The 823-nt window shown below is 61.8% G+C and overlaps 1 long non-coding RNA gene across 1 annotated transcript in view; it reads left to right on the plus strand.

Moving 5' to 3' along the window:
* Positions 1-20: 20 nt before the first annotated feature.
* LOC119592193 overlaps positions 21-823 on the plus strand; it is a 31303-nt gene continuing 30500 nt past the window's right edge. Inside the window, exon 1 of the long non-coding RNA XR_005230418.1 lies at positions 21-133. This is a non-coding gene — a long non-coding RNA (uncharacterized LOC119592193). The remainder of the gene's footprint in view (positions 134-823) is intronic.

Raw genomic sequence — 823 nt, forward strand, 5'->3', positions numbered from 1 at the left:
CCAGTAGCCCCCTAGCGGCGGAGGCCTTAGTCTCCGGCGGAGCTCGGCCGTGGAAACCACCCGTGCATCCCGGGCCGCACATTGCTTCGTTATGGCTACTTTCACGCTCGCTGTGTCTTCAGGAGGACCTCAGGTACGTGCAGGCGGTGGAGGGCGACCTGTGTGAGTGAAGGAAGTGCTCAGTGCCGCAGGAGGAGAGAGATCGAGGTGTCGAGGTGGAAGATGCGCACCTGATGGAGATGAGGCAGGCGCTCTGCCGTGCCGTCGGGCCCTGAACGGCATCGTGGCCTCGGAACTATTTTGTGATTAGCAGGAAACAGCCTGAGGAAATATGTAGAGAAAATACACATCACAAACATCCTAAATAGTGACCATTTCGGGCGGGGTGGGCGCGGGCGGCCGTGTGTTTATCTGGGGCGCGCGTGGATCAATACCATGGCGGAGGCTGGGAGGGTCGCTCGGAGGCCGTCCTGTCCTCTCTCCGCCACCATGATGCTCATACGTGTTCGCCGTCCTCTGGTCTGCCAGCGCCGCCCTGCCTCTCCCTCTGCCGGGGAAGCCGCCTTTCCTCATGGGCGCCCGGCGATGTTCATGAAATCTGTCGCAAGGGTGCCGCTGTGTACCGACGTTGGGGCTGTCGCGGGGCTGGTGGCCTGCTCGTGGCGCTCTCCCTCTCGCCGTCGGGCTGCACCTTCGAACATTTCCTCTCGGGCTGCTGAGCCCGTCGACAAGCCCTCCAGGATTATGCAACCGCTCGCGATGGAGGTCCTCGCGGCCTCCAGCAGCACGTCCATCTCGGCGGGATTTCCATATAATGATTTTT

This window comes from Penaeus monodon, chromosome 29, assembly GCF_015228065.2.
Source record: "Penaeus monodon isolate SGIC_2016 chromosome 29, NSTDA_Pmon_1, whole genome shotgun sequence".
NCBI lineage: Eukaryota > Metazoa > Arthropoda > Malacostraca > Decapoda > Penaeidae > Penaeus > Penaeus monodon.